The sequence below is a fragment of the Scyliorhinus canicula genome, chromosome 18 (assembly GCF_902713615.1).
Source record: "Scyliorhinus canicula chromosome 18, sScyCan1.1, whole genome shotgun sequence".
NCBI classification, from domain to species: domain Eukaryota; kingdom Metazoa; phylum Chordata; class Chondrichthyes; order Carcharhiniformes; family Scyliorhinidae; genus Scyliorhinus; species Scyliorhinus canicula.
In genome coordinates this window covers 6,468,900-6,490,813 of record NC_052163.1, presented here as the reverse complement: position 1 = coordinate 6,490,813, position 21,914 = coordinate 6,468,900, and the positions used below count along the sequence as shown (strand labels likewise).

The window sequence follows — 21,914 nt, the reverse complement described above, 5'->3', positions numbered from 1 at the left end:
GCCCGCCGTAGAATCCTGTTTGGCTGGCGGTCAGCAGCACCGCCCAGAGCTGCAGACTGGCTGGCCGACCTCTCGGAATCTCTCCAAATGGAGAAAATCAAATTCGCCATCCGAGGGTCGGACAACGGCTTCCACAGAACGTGGGAGCCATTCATGCAACTGTTCCGGGACCTGTTTGTGGCCAACGTACAAGAGGAAGAATAGTCGGGTGGCCAAGAATCAGGGGAAAATGGACGGGAATCGGGGGAAGGTAGCCGGTGGGGTGGGGGGGGTGGGGGGCTACGGGTTCGCTACGGGGGTTTGATGGCTAGCTAAGGCCCAAAACCAAACTAAATAAATGCCAATAAACATGTGCCTCGGCCATATTGGGGAATGTAAAATATGTATGCCGGCTAAAGGGGGGAGGCCACAGTTATTATTACGAAGATGCTTACCTGTAAATATATATGTTATTTTTTGCGTGTTTTTTTTTCTCTCTCCCTAACAATTTGTAATTTGTTCAATATAAAACATGAAAACTGAATAAAAAACATTTATGAAAAAAAAATAACAGCCTCACCCTCCTGACAAACCCCTCCCCAAACCCGAACCTTTCCAGCACTCCCACAAGTACCCCCACTCAACCCTATCAAAGGCCTTCTCCGCGTCCAACGCCACCACTATCTCCGCCTCCCCTTCTACCGCCGGCATCATTATAACATTCAAAAGCCCCCGTATGTTAGTGTTCAGCTGCCTCCCCTTCACGAACCCCGTTTGATCCTCATGGATAACCTGCGGCACACAGTCCTCTATCCTCGTGGCTAAAATCTTCGGCAACAGCTTGGCATCTACATTTAAGAGTTAGATCGGCCTGTATGACCCACACTGCAGGGGTTCCTTGTCCCGCTTAAGGATCAAGGAAATCAGCGCCCGAGACATCGTCGGAGGCAGAGCCCCCCCCCTTCCCTTGCCTCGTTGAAGGTCCTAACCAACAGGGGGCCCAACAGGTCTGCATACATCTTATAGAATTCGACCGGGAACCCATCCGGCCCCGGCACCTTCCCCGACTGCATGCTCCCTATCCCTTTGACCAGCTCCTCCAGCTCAACCGGCATCCCCAGTCCCTCCACCTGTCCCTCCTCCACCCTCGGGAATCTCAGCCGGTCCAAAAAGCGCCCCATCCCCCCTCCTCCGCTGGAGGTTCGGACCGATACAGTTCCTCATAAAAGTCCCTGAAGACCCCATTAATGTCTATCCCCCTTCGCACCACATTCCCTCCCCTATCCTTAACTCCACCGATCTCCCTGGCCACATCCCGCTTACGGAGCTGGTGCGCCAGCATCCTGCTCGCCTTCTCCCCATATTCATACACCGCTCCCTGTGCCTTCCTCCATTGAGCTTCCGCCTTTCTGGTGGTCAACAAGTCGAACTCAGCCTGGAGACTACGCTGCTCCCGCAGCAATCCCTCCTCCGGAGCCTCCGCGTCTCTCCTGTCCACCCTCACCATCTCCCCCACCAGTCTCTCCTTCTCTCTCTGCTCTCTCCTCTCCCTGTGGGCTCGAATGGAGATCAACTCCCCCTAACCACCGCCTAAAGCGCCTCCCAGACCGTCCCCACTCGGACCTCCCCATTGTCATTGGCCTCTCGATACATCCTCGAACCCGCCCGACCACCTCCTCGTCCGCCAGCAACCCCACCTCCAAGCGCCAAAGCGGGCGCTGATCTCTCTCCTCCCCCAACTCGAGGTCCACCCAATGCGGGGCATGGTCAGAAATAGCTATCGCCGAATACTCAGTATCCTCCACCCTCGCAATCAGCGCCCTACTTATAACGAAAAAATCAATCCGGGAATAGGCCTTATGCACATGGGAGAAGTATGAAAATTCCCTGGCCCTCGGCCTCGCAAACCTCCATGGATCCACCCCTCCCATCTGGTCCATAAACCCCTACCCGTCCTGGATCTGGATCGATCCAGTGCCGGATCCATCACTGTGTTAAAATCCCGCCCCCATTATCAGGCCCCCCGCCTCCAAATCTGGAATCCAGCCCAACATGCGCCGCATGAAACCCGCATCGTCCCAATTCTGGGCGTATACATTGACCAGCACCACCCACTACCCCTGCAGCTTGCTGCTTACCATCACATACCTCCCGCCACTGTCTGTCACAACATTCAACGCCTCAAACGACACCCTCTTCCCCACCAGGATCGCCACCCCCCGATTTTTTGCATCCAGCCCCGAATGAAACACCTGGCCTACCCATCCCTTCCTCAATCTGACCTGATCCGCCACCTTCAGGTTCATCTCCTGAAGTATGGCCACATCCGTCTTCAGCACCTTCAGTTGCGCAAACACGCGGGCCCGTTTGACCGGCCCAGTCAGTCCCCTCACATTCCAGGTTATCAGCCGGATCAGGGGGCTACCTGCCCACCGACTAGCCATTACCCTTCCTCAGCCCGCCACGTGCCCGCGCCCCTCGCTCAGCCCGTTCCCCACGGCGGCAGACCCCCATACCGACCCCCTCTACATACTCCAGCTCCTTCTTGGCCATTCCAGGCGCAACCCGGTAACCCCCCCCCCCTCCCCCCAGCTAGGAACCCACCTAGCTGCGTTGCTCCCTCCATTGCACTCCCGCAAGTCAGCTGACTCCTGCTGACCCCAGCCACTCCGGCCACTCCTCCGACCCCTCCCAGCGTGGGGCTTCCCCTCCTCCCCAGTCCACCAGCAGGCTTTCCTCCTCCCCCTCCCGCTCTCAAGCGGGAAAAAGCCCGCGCTTCCCAGCTCCGGCCCCGCCCCCTTCAGCCCTCAGCGCGGGAAAAAGCCCGCGCTTTCCACCTGCCCGACCCCACCTCCTCTAAAGCAGCTCCCTTTACCGGCCCAGTCCCCTCGCGGGCCCCAACCCCCTTCACACCATCAGCCCCCCACAATGCAGGTCCACCCCCCTCCTCAAGCCCATCCAACAAACCCAAGCAGAAAACAGTGCCCCACCCGCCCTGAAAACAACAAAGAACCAACATTAAACAGAGAATCCCCCCCCCTCAAAATATAACACAGTTACATGCAGACCCCCGCACCCAACCCTCAGTTTGAGTCCAACTTCTCGGCCTGCACAAAGGCCCACGCCTCCTCCGGGGACTCAAAGTAAAAGTGCCGGTCCTTGTATGTGACCCACAAATGCGCCGGCTGCAGCATGCCGAACTTCACTCCCTTCCTATGCAGCACCGCCTTTGTCCGATTGTACCCGGCCCTCTTCTTTGCCACCTCCGCACTCCAGTCCTGGTAGATCCGTACCACCGCGTTCTCCCACCTGCTGCTCCGCTCCTTCTTGGCCCACACTCCTGGTCAGCAAACCAGTGGAACCGCACCAGCACCGCCCGTGGCCGCTCATTCGGCTTGGGCCTTCTTGCCAGTATTCTGTGGGCCCCCTCCAGCTCCAGGGGCCCCTGAAAGGAACCAGCTCCCATCAGCGAATTTAGCATGATGACCACATAGGCCCCCATGTCTGACCTCTCCAGCCCTTCCGGCAGGCCCAGGATCCGCAGCTTTTTCCGCCTCGACAGGTTCTCCATCTCCTCGAACCTTTCCTGCCATTTTGTATAGAGCGCCTCGTGCATCTCCACCTTCACTGCGAGGCCTAAGGTCTCATCCTCTCTTTCGGAGGCCTTTTGTCGGATCTCTTGGATCGCCACCCCCTGGGCCGTCTGGGTCTCCAGCAGCTTGTCAATTGAAGCCTTCAACGGCTCCAGCAGCTCCGCTTTAAGCTCCCTGAAGCAGCGCTGGAGAGTCTCCTGCTGCTCCTCCACCCGCCGCCATCTTGTGCTTCTTCCCCTGCTTCTGCTTTGGCGCTGCAACCACTTTCTTACTCGCCCCACTCCTGGTCCAGGCCATATACTGTTGGGGAAATGTTGCTGACTCCTTCCCACGTCAGGAAACGTCAAAAAAGTACCGCTGGGGGCCCTAAAAAGAGCCCAAAAGTCCGTTCCTGGCGGGAGCTGCCGAAAGTGCGGCTTAGCTCCGCATAGCCGCAACCGTAGGTCCGGAGAGGTCAATACTTAAGGCTCCGCTGGTGAGCCCCTTTTGGCTGGCCTCCACTCACTCAATACTGGAACTCGTTTTCTACAAAATCCACAGGGAGATTTCACCCTTGGTCTTCATGAGGGTTATAACATTATCTTTTCAAATTTTTGCAACTGCCTGTTCACAATGACTCCTTAACTTTTTGCAGTTTCAAGGTGAATTGTGGATAACTTGTGATTTTTGTTCTGCCGGTTTTGTATTGGCTACAAGATACATAAATACAGATAAGTAAACTCATAAAACAAGAAGTTACGGTGGCCTTGACTCATCGTGTCTGTCCTAGCTGTGGTGATCACAAGTTAACTAGATGCAATACAACTGAGCAAACACTAGAGGGGGCACGGGAGAGCCATATAAATAGACGGTGACAGGAAGTGAGGACATACTTCACAGAGGGCAGAACTTGGAGCAGGACACACACACACACACGCCAGCTAGGAGCACTGAAGGTAGCCATAGGTAACAGCTCTGAAGAGAGAACGAACTCACAATAAAGCATCTTCTCCACATTTGAGACTACGAGCTTTATTAAGACACAAGGAACAACACACTAGCAGTTAACCAATTAATCTCACTTACATGCTCTCCTCCTCAGCTCTGCAAAAGGTCCCCCCTGCAAATATTGTGAAAGGGAGATTTGCTAATTTTGTAGGCAGGGGAATTAGCCCCCAAGTACAGATTCAGAAGAGAGAGAAACAAAGCTCAGAATTTTATCCATCGGCGATCACTCGCTAACGAATATGACCATCCACCTAAGAAACTCTGCATTACTGGCCATGCATTCTGAGAGTCCTTGCTGATAAGTCCGATCCCAGCATGTTTTGAGAAGGCGGGATCCGTCACGGGACTGATTGCTGATATTCCTTTTTCAGGCTTCTTTTCCGGATCTCCTCAAAGAATTGTTCCTTCAATCAGGAGGTTCCTCCAAGTAGGTCTCTTCTGAGCAAGGGTCTCCTTGGCATTGACAGCTATGTTGCATTTCTTGAGGCAAGCCTTCAGGGTGTCTTTGAAGTGCTTCCTTTGTCCTCTTTCTAACGTTCCTTCCTATTTATTCCCTGTATAAAACCATAAGATCATAAGACATAGGAGTAGAATTAGGCCACTTGGCCCATCAAGTCTGCTCCACCATTCAATCATGGCTGATAGTTTCTCATCCCCATTCGCCTGCCTTTTGCCCATAATCCCTGATCCCCTTATTAATCAAGAACCTATCTATCTCTATCTTAAAGACACTCAGTGATTTCACCTCCACAGACTTCTGCGGCAAAGAGTTCCACAAATTCACCGCTCACTGGCTAAAGAAATTCTCCCTTATTTCCCCTTTTGTTTTTGCCATTACATTTTTGATGCATGGATGATTTATGGACATGTATCTTTCAGGTAGCCTGTACCTTTAATTCAAGCAGAAGAAAGCAGTGGCCTGTACCTTTAATTCAAGCAGAAGATTTCAGCAGCAGGAGAGATCACTGTTAGTCTGTGTTGGACTCACCTGATGAAGGAGCTACGTTCCGAAAGCTAGTGATTCCAAATAAACTTGTTGGACTTTAACCTGGTGTTGTAAAACTTCTTACTGAGTCCAAATATGTGCAGCTTTGACAAAGGGTCATTGAATTCGAAACATTAGCTCTTTCCTCTCCTTACAGAGGCTGCCAGACCTGCTGAGATTTTCAAACATTTTCTCTTTGGTTTCAGATTCCAGCATCCAAAGTAATTTGCTTTTAACAAATATGTGCAGGTTAGGTGGATAGGACAACCCCTTAGTGACCTAGGGATAGGGTGGGGAAGTGGACTTGGGAGAGTGCTCTTTCAGAGGGTTGGTGCAGACTCGAAGGGTCGAATGGCCTCCTTCTGCACTGTAGGGATTCTATAATATTTCTTGGTATAACTAAACAGTAATTGTGTTTAAACTTACAAATCTGGTGACTGTAATTATTGGGCAGCCAAAGGCCAAAGACATAAGAATTATTGGTTTATTCACTTGTGTTGTGACTCGGGGACGAGTGGGATTGACCGTGCGCTTACCCAGGGCGTGTAACATCTTGTTCGGGAGCTTTCCTTGAGCTGGGCGAAGAAAATTTTGCTATGCCAGTCGGGTCTGAGTTGTTGAGGAGTCTAGGAGCTGTGGGGAAGAAGCTGTTCTTATGTCTGGATGTGCGGGTCTTCTGACTTTTGTATCTTCTGCCTGATGGAAGGGTCTGGAAGAAGGCAAAGCCTGGGTGGGAGGGGTCTCTGATAATGCTATCTGCCTTCCTGAGGCAGGTGTAGACAGAATCAATGTGGGGATGGCAAGCTTCTGTGATGCATTGGGCTGAGTTCACCACACTCTGCAGTTTCTTGCAATCTAGGGCCAAGCAGTATGGGAATTGAACCCACGTTGCTGGCCTTGTTCTGCTTTACAAGCCAGCTGTTTAGCCCACTGTGCTAAACCGGCCCCTTTGAATGTCGTTGCAGACATGCTGAATTTCTTTAGCTTCCGTAGGACGTAGAGATGCTGTTGGGCTTTCTTGACTGTTGTATCAATGCGAGTGGACCAGGACAGACTGTTGGTGATGGTGACCCCCAGGAACATAAAGCTATTGACCATCTCCACTTCGGAGCCATTGATGCAGACGGCGGGGGGGGGGGAGGTTGTTTTCGGTACACCATGTGACCAAGTGATTTATCTCCCTCCTGTAGTCTGATTCATTGTTGTTTGAGATACGACCCACCACAGTCGTATCATCCGCAAACTTATAGATTGAGTTGGAGTTAAATCTTGCCACACAGTTGTGTGTGTACAGGGAGTACAGTAGAGGACTGAGCACACATCCGTGCGGGGCCCGGTGTTGAGGACTATTGTGGAGGAGGTGCTGTTGCCTATCCTGACAGATTGCGGTCTGTTGGTGACAAAGTCAAGGATCCAGCTGCACAGGGAGGGGTCAAGTCCAAGATTGCAGAGTTTGGTTATAAGTATTATCGGGTTAATGGTGTTGAAGGCGAAGCTGAGGGGCAGGATTCTCCCGCAATTGGCGGGGCGGCCCGTACCGGCGACAAGAGCAGCGAGAGCCACTCCGGCGTCGGGCCGCCCGAAAGTTGCGGAATCCTCCACACTTCCAGGGGCTAGGTCGGCGCTGGAGGGATTGGCCAACCGGCACCAAAGGGCCCCCGTGGGCCGGCACGAGTTGGTGCATACGCAGGACTCCGGTGTGTTCTGGCACATACGCAGAACCGCCGGCCTGTTTCTTCTCCGCGTCGGCCATGGCGGAGCTTTACAGAGGCCAGCGCGGAGGGAAAGAGTGCCCCCACGGCACAGCCCCCCCCCCCCCCCCCCCCCGGCTGATCGGTGGGCCCCGATCGCGGGCCAGGCCACCGTGGGGACCCCCCTCGGGCCGGATCTCCCCACGCCCCCGAAGACTCCGCTAGCCGCCCTCGAAGCCAGGTCCCACCGGGATGGACCATGTCCAATCCACGCCGGCAGGACTGGCCGAAAACGGGTGGCTCGGCCCATCGGGCCCGGAGAATTGCCGGTGGGGGCCGTTGCCAAGGGCCCCCGACCGGCCCGATGCAATCCCCGCCCCCGCCCGAAAACCAGCGCCGGAGAATTCGGCAGCTGGCATCGGAGCGGCGGGGCAGGATTCATGCCGCCCCCCCGGCGATTCTCCGATCTGGCGGGGGTCGGAGAATCCCGCCTGTAGTCTATGAACAGCACTCTTACATAGGTGTCCTTGTCGATGTGTTCGAGTGTTGATTGCAGAGCCAGTGAGATAGCGTCCGCTGTGGACCGGTTGCAGTGATAGGCAAACTGCAGCGGATCGAGACCGTCTGGGAGGCTGGCAGTGATCAGTCTCATGACTAGTCGCGCGAGGCTGTATTAGTGGGTATGGATGTGTCCAGGCTGTCCAGGCTGTTGGGGCGAGTGGCACCGATACATTGGCTGACTGTTCAAAGTGGGCCTAGAACTTTGCACGGTAGCATTGTGGATAGCTCAATCGCTTCACAGCTCCAGGGTCCCAGGTTCGATTCCGGCTTGGGTCACTGTCTGTGCGGAGTCTGCACATCCTCCCCGTGTGTGCGTGGGTTTCCTCCGGGTGCTCCGGTTTCCTCCCACAGTCCAAAGATGTGCAGGTTAGGTGGATTGGCCATGATAAATAGCCCTTAGTGTCCAAAATTGCCCTTAGTGTTGGGTGGGGTTACTGGGTTATGGGGATAGGGTGGAGGTGTTAACCTTGGGTAGGGTGCTCTTTCCAGGAGCCGGTGCAGACTCGATGGGCCGAATGGCCTCCTTCTGCACTGTAAATTCTATGTAAATTGTTCACTTCATCGGGGAGGGATGCTCCAGCCCCAGATATTCCACCTGGCCTTACTTTGTAGCCTGTGATCTCGTGTAAGCCCTGCAATAGTCGTCGTGGGTTTGTGTCGTTGGCCTGGGACTCTAGTTTGATGCAGTACTGTCTTGGCTTTCCGTACGTCGTACCTGGATTTCTTATATAGGTCAGGGTCATCAGACTTGAACGCCTCCAACCGGAACTTCAGCAGGGAGTGAACCCTTTGGTTGAGCCAGGGTTTCCGATTGGGGAACACCCGTATTGTCTTCTTTGGTACACAGTCCTCGACACACTTACTGATGAAGGTGGTTGCGTACGTCCAGGTTAGCTGCCGTGGCCTTGAATATGGACCATTCCACAGACTCCAAGCACTCGTGGAGGATGTCCTCACATTCCTCGGACCAGCACTGCACGGTTTTCTTGACTGGCTCAGCACGCTGGAGTTGCTGTTTGTAAGCCGGAAGTAGGAATACCAACTTGTGGTCAGGGAATGGAGCGGTAGGCACCTTTGATGCTCATGTAGCAGTGGTCCAGGGTGCTAGCACCTCTGGTGGGGCAGGAGGTATGTTGATGGAGTTTGGGTAAAACCTTCCTGAGGTTTGCCTAGTTGAAGTCTCCAGTCACGATTGTCAGGGCTTTAGGGCGATTTGTTTCTTGGTTGTTGATGGTGGAGCGTAGTTCATCAAATGCTTTCTTCACTTCCGCCTGTGGTGGGATGTAGACTGCTGTGATGAATACCGAGGTGAATTCACGTGGGAGGTAGAAAGGACGACACTTCACGGTCAGGTATTCTAGGTCTGGGGAGCATTGGCACGCTGGGGACACCACATCCGAGCACCAGGAGGTGTTGATGAGGAGGCAAACACCCCGCCCTTCGATTTGCCTGAGGCCATCGTGCGGTCGATCCGGTGGATTGAAAAGCCTTCGGGTTGGATGGCGCAGTCTGGTATGGCTGGAGTTGGACTTTGGGGTTGGACTCGAAGACTACGGAGGTTGCGATCCTGATGAATAAGCGGGTGTCATGTCTCGATAAAGCAGAGCACACAGCTGGGACTGTGGTCAACGGAGCAGCTGGTGAAATTCCTACAGGAGAGCTTCGTCAAGCAAAGACAGGATTATTTAGACCCGAGTAAGATGGGGATTGATCGGGTAGAACACAGATTGGAAGCCCAGGGACTGGCGATTCATAAGGTGAAAGAGACGGTGGCTGAGCAAGAGGACCAGTTAACCGTGATGAAGGTGGAGATGGGGCTGATGAGGGACCATCAGAAAAGGCTGCAGGAGAAAGTAGAGAATCTGGAGAACAGGTCGCGCAGGCAGATTCTGAGGATCGTTGGCCTCCCGGAGGGCATCGAGGGATCGGACACAGGGCATATGTGGTGCGTATGCTTGAGAAGCTGCTGGGCGAAGGGGCAATTGCTTGACCCTTGGAAGTCGACAGGGCGCATAGAGTGCTTGCGAGGAAGCCATGGATGAATGAGCCGCCGAGGGCGATGGTGGTGTGAATGCACCGGGCAGCAGGGTAGCATGGTGGTTAGCATAAATGCTTCACAGCTCCAGGGTCCCAGGTTCGATTCCCGGCTGGGTCACTGTCTGTGTGGAGTCTGCACGTCCTCCCCCTGTGTGCGTGGGTTTCCTCCGGGTGCTCCGGTTTCCTCCCACAGTCCAAAGATGTGCGGGTTAGGTGGATTGGCCATGCTAAATTGCCCGTAGTGTCCTAATAAATGTAAGGTTAAGGGGGGGGGTTGTTTGGGTTACGGGTATAGGGTGGATATGTGGGTTTGAGTAGGGTGATCATGGCTCGGCACAACATGGAGGGCCGAAGGGCCTGTTCTGTGCTGTACTGTTCTATATAAGGAGCAGATTTTGAGGTGGGCCAGGCAGACACGGAGCTACAAATGGAAGGCAACAAGCTGCGCATTTATCAGGACTTTGGTGTGGAACTGGCCAAGAGAAGAGTGAGCTTTAATAAGGTCAAATCAGCCCTCTTCAAGAAGGGGGTGAAGTTCAGCATGTTGCACACAGCTTGTTTGTGGGTCACCTACAAGGGTCAAGAACTTTACTTTGGATCGCCAGATGAGGCGATGGACTTTGTTAAGGACAAGAGACTGGCAGGTGATTGAGGACATTGAACTTGGGGGCGAGTAATGTCGTGCCTGTGTTGCTAAATTTCTTTTCTTTTTGGGCTGTGCTTGGAGTGTTTCTTGTATCAATTTTTTGGGCTGTTGCTCAGTTTTGTTTGCAAGTTAACTTTGTTCTTGTGGGGGAATAGTGGGCAAAGTTTTCTTCTTGGTATTTGTTGGGGATTGTGATGTTTTGCATGTGTATGTTCGAGCGGGAGGGAGAACAATGGGGGTTAGGAATGTTTGCCGCCATGGGCGGGGGCTACCAGTCTAGCTGGGCAGGCTAGCTCACGGAAACGCAGTGGGGGACGAGCAGATGATAAATTGGTTGAGGGGGGTTGGGATTGTTCTTTTGTTAATGGGGGGAGGGGGTGGGAGCAGGGGAATTGTTCTGCTGACAGGGGAGGGACTGCTGTTGTGAGACAACATGGAGGTAGATGACAGTGGGCGCTCGAGGGCAGGCCTGAGGAGCGCGGGACGCAAACTGGAGGCTGGCCTAAGAAGGGTGATGGTTGATCGGCAGGGGCGGAGGGGCAGGGGCGGGGTTTCCCCGACCAGGCTGATCACATGGAATGTTAAGAGGGCTGAATGGGCAAGAGGGCTCGCATGTTCGTCCATTTGCGGAGGTTGAAGGCGGACGTGGCAATGCTACAAGGGACACACCTGAGGGTGATGGATCAGACTAGACTGAGGAAGGAGTGGGTCAGGCAAGTATTTCATTCGGGGCTGGACTCGAAGACTACGGAGGTTGCGATCCTGATGAATAAGCGGGTGTCATTTGAGGTAGGGAATATAGTTGCGGACTCGGGGGTAGGTATATCATGGTGAGCGGAAAGCTGGAGGGGATGCTGGTGGTGTTAGTAAATATTTACACACCAAACTGGGACGACGCGAAGTTTATGAGGTGGGTGTTAGGAATAATTCCAGACCTGGACACACATAAGCTGATCATTGTGGGGGGCTTCAATACGGTCATTGATCTGAGGTTCGATCGGTCGAGTTCAATGACAGGTTGGGTGCCAACCACGGCAAAGGAACTAAAGGGGTTTATGGAGCAGAGGGGGGTGGGGTGGTAGACCCGTGGAGGTTCGGACGGCCAAGAGCGAAGGAGTTTTTTTTTTTTTCCATATTCACAAAGTGTACTCCCGGATTGATTTTTTCATTTTGAACAGGGCTTTACTGGCAGGGGTGGTGGATACTGAGTATTCGGCGATTGTTGTGTTGGACCATGCCCCACAGTGGGTGGATCTACGGGTGAGCAAGGAGGGGGGTCAGTGCGCACAATGAAGATTGGAAGGGGGTGTGCAGACGGGTGGAGGAGGCCATCCAGAATTATTTTGAAATAAATGATACGGGAAAAGTCTCGGCAGCAACGGTGTGGGAAGCGCAGGGATGTCCACTTTCCTCACTATTGTTTGCCTTGGCTATAGAGCCGTTGGCATTGACACGGAGAACATCAAGGGTCTGACAGCGGAAAGCATGATGGGGGGGTGGAACACAGGGTCTCGCTCTACGCGGACGATCTGCTTCTGTACATATCAGACCCACTGGGGGGAATTGGAGGGATTATGGGGATATTAGATGAATTCAGCCGGTTTACGGGATAGAAATTGAATATGAGCAAGAGCGATCCAGGCGAGGGGTCAGAAGAAGGGATTGGTTGAGATGCCGTTCAAGGTGGAGGGAGGGAGCTTTCGATATTTGTGTATCCAAGTGTCGCGGGAGTGGGAGCAGCTACATAAACTGAATTTAGGTCAGTTGGTTGATCAGATGAGGGTGGACTTTCGGAGGTGGGATGCGCTCCCGTTGTCATTGGCGGGGTGGGTACAGACAGTTAAAATGTCCATCCTTCCGAGGTTTCTGTTTGTTTTCCAGGCCCTCCCAATTTTTATTCCCAAGGCGTACTTAAAAGGGTGAATGCAGAGACCTCTGGCGCGATTCTCCGACGGAGCCCCCCCCGGGGACAGAGACCCCCCCACCCGGGACAGAGACCGCCTCCCCCCCCGGGACATGGAGACCCCCCTTCCCGGGACGGAGCCCCCCCCCCCCCGGGGACAGAGACCATCTCCCCCCCCCCCCCCGGGGACAGAGACCATCTCCCCCCCCCCCCCCCCCCGGGACAGAGACCATCTCCCCCCCCCCGCCCCCCCCCCCCGGGACACGGAGACCCCCCCTTCCCGGGACGGAGACCCCCTCCGGGCGAATCGGTGGCCTGGCATCGTAAAGCGGCCCGCGACAGGCGCCGCGCCAACGCAAATGCCGCTGATTCTCCGCACCTCGGAGAATCGCGCGCCGGCGCCGGGGCGGCGTGGCGCAGTAGCGGCAATTCTCCACTGTGGGGCTGGGAGAATGGCGCCCCAGCATCTTACTGACCATACTCTTTGTCACCTCTCCATTTCTACTACTGCTTATTTCAATCACTCATAAGTGTTTTGAGATTACTTTGAAAGTGCTGTACAAAGACAAGTCTGTTTTATTTTAATTGTATTATAACTAACAGGAAAATATTTATCTACAGCATCGATCCATTTTCCCCCTGGACCATTAGCTCATACCCTATTCTGTAATGCACTGAAAACAACACTTATATCATTGGGAACTCCATATCTCTTTTAACAATTTTGTTTCTCCGATCCCACATCCAAGCATTCTTACCTTAAATTACAACTTTTATAGCACAGATCACATTCTATATGCACTGAATACCAATGAGATGTGTTAATGTTTCAGTTCTAAATATCAGATATTTCAATTCAGTTCTTAATTCTAATAAGCATTCCTTGGAATACATGAGATATAATTTTTTTATGCCTTTTGGGCTTTGTGTTTGCACTCGATCATCATAAAAGGGCTTTCATATTTTTCAGTGGCTCTCTGTCCAGATAATGGTCAAAACAGCACTAATGGTGTCAATATTACTGGTAAACAACCAACTCAGTAAAATTTGAGGCTGCCTGGAGGTGATATTTAAAACGCTGTATCTTCAGAAGCCAATTTGATGAAAACAATTACTCATACTGGTTTCAAACAAGGAAATGAATAAAATGTTACAAGTTGGAACATGGTTAATCATAGAATTTACAGTGCAGAAGGAGGCCATTCAGCCCATCGAGTCTGCACCGGCTCTTGGAAAGAGCACCCTACCCAAGGTCAACAACTCCACCCTATCCCCATAACCCAGTAACCCCACCCAACACGAAGGGTTAATAATGGCAGTGCACTTTCATATACAAGCAACCAAACTGTGGTCCCCGGGTCCTGTGGACATGTTTCTGAAAGCCAGGCAACTTGGATTCATTTGTACTTATATTTGATTTTTACTCGTCTGTTCTGACTGAATTTTGTCGATTTGGTGATTGGGAAAGGGCTGTTGTAATACTGTCACTGATGAAGAAATCTGGGGCGAAATTCTCCCACCGGGAGACTAAGTGCTGACGCCCGAGTGAAAACCAGAGTGTTTCACTCTGGCGTCGGAGGCCGCCCCTCGCCCCCTATTCTCCCACCCCCAGGGGGCTAGGAGCGGTGCCGTGTCAATTACGCGCGCCGGGCCTTGGCGCCGCGTGAAAGCGGCGCCGCGTAAATTACGCAGCCTGCGTCACGTAAGTGACGTCACCCAAGCATGTGCAGGTTGGCCGGCGCCAACCCGCGCATGCGCAGTTGCCGTCCTCCCCGCGGGCGCCCCGCAAGACATGGAGGATTGATCTTGCGGGGCAGCGGAGGAAAAGAGTGCGTCCTTTAGAGACGCCGGCCCGCCGATCAGTGGGCACCAATCGCGGGCCAGACCCCTACTGAGCACCCCCCTGATGCTCGATCCTCCCTTCCCCCACCCCCCCCCCCCCACAGGCTGCACATGCAGCGTTCGCGCGTTGTTCACGTCAGCAGCGACCAGCTGTGGTTGGCGCCGGTGTGAACCCATTGGATTGGGCAGGTCGCTCGGCTCATCCTGGCCAGAAAATCGCTGCTCGCCTGCTACAAACGGCGAGCGGCGATTCTCCAAGCGGCCTGTCGTGAAACGCGGCACGGTGTTTTGGGGGGTGGGTGGGAGAATGCCAGGGCAGCGTGGCGGGAACCGCCCGGCACTCCCGCGATTCTCCCACCCGACGTGGGGGTCGGAAAATTGCGCCCCTGAAATCAGAACAGCGACTTGAAATATTTACAACTTGTGGGAGCATGAATGAAATCTGTGCCTCCTGATACTGCAGTCCACGGTACTGGGGATTCGAGGCTTCCCTCAAAGACAGATTTAAGTGAAGAATCAGCACAAAGTTTTAAATCATATGCAGGAAGCAAGTCAAAGAAGCGTTCCTAATTCAACATTATATACATTAAGAATGACAAATGCTTATTGAATGGTTACAAGAGCAGATTCAAATGGGAACACGCAGCAAAAGAGAATCCTAATCATTGGAGATCATTCTCTATTTTTAAAAAGAACAAAAGCCATACCGCCCGTTCTGCAGCTCGTCCTGAACGCGTTGAGTTACTGGGCAGGTCTCCAGGTTGCTGAATGAGTTCTTCCTCTTCCCTCTTGAACATTCTTAATCTCTCATTGGCTCAGCTCACATCAGCACCCCCCCCCCCCCCCCTCCTCCTCCTCTCCTCCCCCCCCCCCCCCCCCCCGAAAAGCCTATTATCCAATGGGTAGGTGGCTTTAACTTTGTTTTTCCAATGTACCACGACATAACGCAACAGCCCATATAAAGCCCCTTCCCTCCCTCAACGCAACACAACCCCAACAAAACTCCACCCCAAACAAAAAAAACTTATAAAACTCCAACCCCATACACAAAACCTTATAAAACTCCAACCCCATACACAATAGATCATAAAACTCCACCCCAACACAAAAACATTATAGAACTTCACCCCAACTCAAAACACTTATACAATTCCAACCCCAAACACAACACAACCCTTATAAAACTCCACCCCATACACAACAAAACCTTATAAAACGCCAGCCCCATATATAGCACAACCCTGATAAAACTCCACCCCATACACAAAACCTTATGAAACTCCAACCCCACACACACGTCATAAAACTCCACCCAACACACAAAAACATTATAGGACTCCATCCCCATACACAAAACCTTACAAAACTCTACCCCATACACATCACCTTTCTAAAACTCCACCCTACTCCCAAAACACAACCTTATAAACCTCCACCCCAAAACTTCCTTCCCCCAAATGCAAGACACCAGTTATAAAACTGTACCCACACCTACAGAATGTCATCCCCAAAACACCGCCCACCCCCCACCCCCGCCCCCGCAATCCCTACCATCATTAAGAGGAGTTAGTGAATTAACAAAGAAAAACAACAGGTCAGACTTTGGATATGATAAAAATCACATGGGGGCGGTATCACTTTTCTATAAACTGCGTTTTGGGATGAACAGCTTCAGCTTGATTTTCATTTTAAAGCTCTGGTAAAAGTAAAACAGACGCTGAAAGCTTCGGTGGGGGTGTTTTATTGAGCTGTGAGGAGGGGGTGTTTTATTGAGCTGTGAGGAGGGGGTGTTTTATTGAGCTGTGAGGAGGGGGTATGTGTGGGGAAGCGCCTGGCAGGTTCCCCCCTGCCCACCCAGCTGCACTGTGCGGCCAACACGTGCCACTTGTCAGGTTGGCAATGTGGCTGCTGTGAAGGACTGTCCTGCTGCAGCCTGAGTCACAGCGGAGGCGGTGTCGGAGACAGTGACACTACACTCGGGGATACTCACGCACTGAAAGATGGCATTAACAGCAAACGCTTCTTCATGACGTGTCGGTGAAATCTTTCATTCATGGCGTTGACCCGCAATCGGTGTATATAATAAGCTCACTCGCTCAGCTTGTCAGCATTCGGAAGTCCCCTAAAGAAAACTAAGGTGATTTATTTGTGTATTTATGATCCAGCACTAGCTTGTCATAGAACCTCGGACTGCTTTTAAACTGTGCTTTTGTCTGCCTTGGAGGATTTTCAGGGATAACCGGGTGTGTTTGCTGCGATTTGTGAAGGTGGACTCCGGTCATTTGGAGATGTAAGCAGCAGCCTCGGGTCTCCATGCTGTTAAATATCCGCGGGCGCTGTGTGTGTGAACTGCCCGCCAAGTGCGCGCTCCCTCAACTTCAAAGCTGTCTCTTTGTACCCCCACAGCCTTGTGGACACTGTCGTGATAGGCACGTTGAGATAACACGGGCTGCAACTGGATGCAGCTAGAACTCAAGTAGACTCCAGACCTTGAGTTTAGTTCAACTTGATTTATTGAACCTGTCACACAGTTAGCACAGTTCTATGTGAGTTCCGCACTCTGCTAACCTCCCTGTAATTTCTCTATCTAGACTGAACCAGACTAGCTCTATGCTACACCACACCTGCTGTATGCGTTACATGATATGTACACTGGGCTCACTCTGTAGATGTCCCTATTGGAAAAAGAGGGAGTGTGCGTGCCTTATGCCTTGATAGTGCCTGGTGCCTTTGATAGTGGGGAATCACCTCCCACGTGTTCTGCCTGCTGATTGGTTATGTCCTGTTCCCTGTGCTCATTAGCTGCCTGTCTGTATCTCATTAAGTGCCTGTCAGCATATCATGACAACCACGACCGTTGAACGACTGCCATGGAGGCCAGATCCGCACCGTGGAGGAAGAGAAACCAGCGGTGGGAGGGGGGGGGGGGGGAGGGGGGGGGAGGGGGGGAGGGGGGGGGGGGGGGAGGGGGGGGGGGGGGAGGGGGGGGGGAGGGGGGGAGGCCCTTCGGTACACATGAAGTGCGATAAATGCACGAAAGATGTGAGGAAAAATTCCTTTATCCTTGATTATTTACCTTCCTCTTTTTTTTCTTGCTCTTTGCCTTCGACTTGTGACAATGCTGAGATGAGCCTGTTTAAGGGATTTTTGTTATTGTCGTACAACACCTGTCTATGACGAGCTGGATGAGTATTTTGTGTTTGAATTTAGAAATGCACCAAAAAGCAGAAAAATAATGAAAACGAAAGTCTGGTCATCGTCACGAAGAAAGCTACCACCAGCGAAATAGACGAGGTGAGGCACCTAGAGAGAGGCTAATATTTTGAATTTTTAAAAAAAGTTATGTCTTGTTCCTGAATTACACTTTATTTTGACAGGAAAGTGAATTTCATCAACTAGCAAATGCCAAAATATTTCTGAGTGATTGCCTGGCTTGTGATAACTGCGTGACCCCAACAGCGAGCCGGCAGAGCCAATTGTGTCAAGAGGAGTTTTTCACGGTTCCAGGCCTCAACCAGTGATGCACTATCAATTACCACAAAGACGAGAATAGTGGAACAATCAAGGCTTTATTGAGCAAAGATGTTGTTCCTCCTGTAGCTGGAACCAGAATGGCTGCAGCATCGGCGAGCGCACACATTTATACGCCACCTACTGGGCGAAGACAGCAGACAGGGATTTACCCATGTACCTCTACTATACGGGACTTACCATAATACATGTAATACTACTTAGTGGTGACTACCACATTCACCCCCTGTTAAAAAAAAAAAAGAGTCCGGCGGGGGTGGTGGAAAACATTACAATTCCAGTCTGTCGGGGACCTTGACCCTCCTCTGCGATCACCTCAGTCCTGGTGGTGATGTGGGCGCTGACTTGGTCACCTGTGACTCCGGGAGCATGTTGTCCTCATCTTCGTCACCCCTGAGTGGAACTAGTAGGAGGACGGAACCCGCTGGGGTGGGGGCTGCGTTGAGGTTCGCTGGGGGGGGAGGGTGAGTGTTGCAGGGGTGAAGGGGCAGCCGGGGGGGGGACGGGGGACGGTGTCAGTTCAGCAGCCGTAGATGGGGATCCAGCAGATGCCAGGTCCCGAAGGGAGACTGTATCCTGGCGCCCATCGGGGTGTGCCACGTAGGCGTACTGCGGGTTCGCGTGTAGTAGGTGGACTCTTTCGACCAAGGGGTCCGACTTATAGATCTGCACATGCTTGCGAAGGAGGACGGGTCCAGGAACTGTCAGCCATGTTGGGAGCGAGACCCTGGAGGTGGACTTCCCGGGGAAGGCAAACACACGTTCGTGAGGGGTCTCGTTCGCCGCGGTGCAGTGGAGCGATCGGATGGAGTGGAGCACGTCGGACAGGACCTCCTGCCAGAAAATGATGGGAGTACTTAACAGATCCAAAAGCATCAATATAGGGAGAATGAATATTTTGGCCATTATCCTAATATTTAACCATCTCATGTTATTCACCAAACCACATTACATCTCACTCCTTACCATGTTCACACAATTTCCTGATCAAACTTCCAAAAATCTGTTGTAGTAATGTTACCTGAAGTTAATACACAGTTGACGCCCTGGATCTGGTGTACACTGCTGTGAAAGTCTTCACCAAGTGCCTCCAATTTTTTATCGTAACAAGGCGTTATAACCACATGGAAGATCTTCTCAGGGGAGATTTGCTGGGGGTGGGCTGGGGGAAGAAAAGAGCCCAAAAAAGGTCAAAACAAGTCGGTGCTTAAATCTGCTAACATATTGAATGCTAAAATGTCCTTACACTTCTTAAATATTTACAAGTCACAGGTGGAATTATTTGTCTCAATACTGTACATAGGCAGAACAGAAAGTTAAAAACGATGAACTTTTCATCACTTCTAATCTGTGATATTTTCTATCCTGTTTACCGTTAAGGATTGTATTAAAAGGAACATTATTCAGAAAAAAAAACAGCATTTGAATAGTGTAGTCACAACATCCGCACATGGAATCTACAACAGTTACAGCATAGGAAGCAGCCATTTATAGCATCGTCTGTGTGCTAGTACCCCTGAAGTAGCAATTAATCCAGTGTCACTCCCTTGCTGTTTGCCTATAATCTTGTGAATGTTTTCTTTTCAGATAATGTTCCAATTCCCTATAAAAAGTCTGAATTGACGCTGCCTCCACCACATTCTCAGGCAGTGCATTCCACACATGCTGCGGGAAAATCTGTTTCCTCAGGGTTGCTTGTGCTTCTTCTGCCAATTCATCTGCGCCCTCGGACTCTCGTTCCTTCCACCAGCAGGAACAGTGTCTCCCCATTTTCTATTCTTTTCTATCACAGATCTATCACAGCCCCTTCTATCACAGGGGCTGGTTTAGCTCACTCAGCTAAATCGCTGGCTTTTAAAGCAGACCAAGCAGGCCAGCAGCACGGTTCGATTCCCGTACCAGCCTCCCCGGACAGGCGCCGGAATGTGGCGACTAGGGGCTTTTCACAATAACTTCATTGAAGCCTACTCGTGACAATAAGCGATTTTCATTTTCATTTCAGATGTAAACCATTTCTTTTGGGTTTTGATTGCATTTAGACTCTTATTTTTAAACAGCCAATCCCAGAATTTATGACCAATGGTCGATGCGAGCCATTTTCAAAGTCGGGATTGTGACCCGCAGGTGGGTGTCGGGGGTTCGCGGAGCCATCTGATCGTGGGAATTAATGCGCAACGGCCGCAGCAGCTGGCTTTTAAAAATGCAGGCTGCAGACAGCACGGTGGCGCAGTGATTAGCATTGCTGCCTGTGATAGTCGAGGAGTATTCTATCTAAGATCTTCCTGATTAGTCGAGGTTGTAAGCTACCAGACAAGGTCATGTGAATATCTAAAGTAAGGCTCACTATTTGGGAGTTCTAGTTATAGTATTCACAATGTGCCTTGCTTTCACTACCTTCAGTGTACAGGATAGACTATGACTTAGATGGCGATCGTTTCCTTAACTTCAACTAAATATTTCTAATTCTTGAGAACTGGGCATGGGTAAAAGACCCTTCCAATAGCCTCAAAGGGTGAGAATATGATGAGCCTTAGTTAAATGTCACTCTTATTTATTAAAATAGACACGGATCTGTATGGTAAAATATATACGCAATTTATTTAAAGAAAAAGGGTAATACAAGTATTTTTGGTAAATGATACAGTTTGACAAATACAGGATATATGATGAGTTAGCCTGTGAGCTTCTTAACTACATATTTGCGTAACCTATAAACATCTCATACTTACATCGACTAGGAGCCTCGGAATTCAATACTCAATCAGTGAGCAGAACTCTACGAGTCGAGATACCAATTTGATCAGATAAACACCCAGCAATCTCTTGAACAGCTCTCCAAGCGAAACTCTAACTTTCACAGCCTGTGCTTAAACACATTTATATAGGGTTTTCTTACTTAGAGAGTTCTCGGGAGTCTTTAGCTGAGCACCTGCTTCTGAAAAATAGAATGACTCCCCAGTTATTTTGAGACAAAGAACAGTCTCTCTTGGTTGGCAAGGCCTTGGTTTCAAGGAGGTCTAGCAGGGCACCTGTTCCTAAAAATACTAGGTTGATCCCTCCAGTACCTATCTCCAGAAAAACACCAGCCTCCTTTCTTGGCAAGGCCCCTTGCCAAGCAGTAGCCTCCCTTAGTGGCAAGGCCACTAGACAAGCAATAGCCTCCCTTAGTTGGCAAAGCTTATTTCCAGACAAGGCCACTGGACTTAATCAGCTCACTGCATCTAGAGTCTTACAAAGATAATGTCTTTAATACTTGTTGAAAAATATTATTGCGATAAGTAATGGTTTACAAGAGATAAATGACTTCATCAGTCATCAATTTTTAATATAGGGTTAATACATGATTTAATATGAAATCAATTCTGATCAGCTTTTAATACGAGTGGAGACCGCCACATGCCTCACGGCACCGAAGTCCCAGGTTCGATCCCGGCTCTGGGTCACTGTCCATGAGGAGTTTGCACATTCTCCCAGTGTTTGCGTGGGTTTCACCCCGACAACCTAAAGGTGTGTAGGGTAGGTGGATTGACCACACTAAATTGCCCCTTAATTGGAAAAAAAATAATTGGATACTCAAATTTATATGAAAACATTTTTTTTTTAAAATGCCGGCTGCGACTGGCTTTCAGAATGCGGGCGCCCTGTGCATGCGTATGAGTTCATAAGTGTGCATGCCCGGAGCCCGGCAAGAAACACCGCTTCCTCCTGATGTTAGCTCGCTGACCCAGCAGAAGATTTTTTAAAAAATTCAATGCAGTCTTCCTGCCTGAAGCGACGGCTGAAAACAGGTCATGCACCCTAAACACTAATGTCACGTGCTCTGGATGCGATTGCGATTCCTCCATTTTGTCGGCAGCAAAGAAGCAACAGGACTGTAACATTTAAAACGGATCATTTTGTACTAAGGAAGAGAGGTCCAGAGACACAAACAGGCCAGGATCTCAGAACCAAACCTGCTGAGAGTGTGGCTCAGGAGAACCCACAATAGGACAAAGCAATGGTGGTGTGAGCTGTTCAGCAGAGTCCACAATAGGACAAAGCTGTGCTGGTGTGAGCTCCAACACCTCTGATGAACAACCCATACAGAAATGCAACATTGAATGCCAAAGCAAGTGAGATAGTGAGGACCAAAGCAGGCTCACCTGTCGCATTAAAGGTT

At 51.2% G+C, this 21,914-nt stretch overlaps 1 protein-coding gene and 1 long non-coding RNA gene across 3 annotated transcripts in view; one reads left to right on the top strand and one right to left on the bottom strand.

Annotated features, from left to right (window-relative positions):
- LOC119953306 (sodium-coupled monocarboxylate transporter 1-like) overlaps positions 1–18,857 on the bottom strand; it is a 55,323-nt gene extending 36,466 nt beyond the window's left edge. Inside the window, exon 1 of one of the 2 annotated variants that reach the window (XM_038777440.1) lies at positions 18,777–18,857. The gene's annotated coding sequence lies outside the window, so the exon portion shown is untranslated. Of the gene's footprint in view, positions 1–14,931; positions 14,989–18,776 lie in introns of those variants that run through there. The other variant, XM_038777438.1, reaches the window with a different exon arrangement.
- LOC119953307 lies at positions 16,139–17,821 on the top strand. The gene is made up of 3 exons (XR_005457984.1): positions 16,139–16,361; positions 17,435–17,518; positions 17,602–17,821. It is a non-coding gene; the product is annotated as an uncharacterized LOC119953307 (long non-coding RNA).
- Positions 18,858–21,914: the final 3,057 nt, after the last annotated feature.